Source organism: Nycticebus coucang, chromosome 5, assembly GCF_027406575.1.
Source record: "Nycticebus coucang isolate mNycCou1 chromosome 5, mNycCou1.pri, whole genome shotgun sequence".
Classification (NCBI taxonomy): domain Eukaryota; kingdom Metazoa; phylum Chordata; class Mammalia; order Primates; family Lorisidae; genus Nycticebus; species Nycticebus coucang.
In genome coordinates this window covers 131,512,810-131,513,586 of record NC_069784.1, presented here as the reverse complement: position 1 = coordinate 131,513,586, position 777 = coordinate 131,512,810, and the positions used below count along the sequence as shown (strand labels likewise).

The 777-nt window shown below is 35.5% G+C and overlaps 1 pseudogene; it reads left to right on the top strand.

Moving 5' to 3' along the window:
- Positions 1-479: 479 nt before the first annotated feature.
- LOC128587058 (uncharacterized) lies at positions 480-564 on the top strand (annotated as a pseudogene).
- The last annotated feature ends 213 nt before the right edge of the window (positions 565-777 follow it).

Genomic DNA, 777 nt, shown 5'->3' with positions numbered 1-777 from the left:
CCATGGAATATTATTCAACCTTAAAGAAAGATGGAGACTGTACCTCTTTCATGTTTACATGGATGGAGCTGGAACATATTCTTCTTAGCAAAGTATCTCAAGAATGGAAGAAAAAGTATTCAATGTACTCGGCCCTAATATGAAACCAATTTATAAACACCCACAGTTCTATATGAAAGATATAACCCAACTGCAGCCCAAGATGAAGAGGAAAGAGGAGGGGGGCGGATAGGTGGAGGGAGGGTAATTGGTGGGACCACACCTACGGTACACTTTACAAGGGTACATGTTAAATCTACTAAGTGTAGAATATAAATGTCTTAACACAATAACTAAGAAAATGAGGTGAAGGCTATATTAACCAGTTTGATGAAAGTATTTAAAATTGTATATAAAACCAGCACATTGTACCCCATAATTGCATTAATGTACACAGCTCTGATTTAATAATAAAAAAAAAAAACAAGAAGGGACTTAGAGACAGATGTAAAAAAGAAAATTTCTCTTTTGCAACCCAGAACTCATTGCTAAGTATGAGTTTTGATACATATAAGAAGGAATATTATGTTAAAAGAAAAGAAAAACACCAACAAGGGGAAAAGGAGGGACCACACAAGTCTGTTTTCCAGAGACTGGGCACATTTGTCTGGACTGTACTATAAGTAAAATGTAATGAAATAAACGTAAGCTTTGACTAGTAATGATCAGGAGCTGGAAGACTGTGTGTAGATGCTTTTGAGCCATGCTAATTCACAATCGTTTTCTTTGAATGGAATT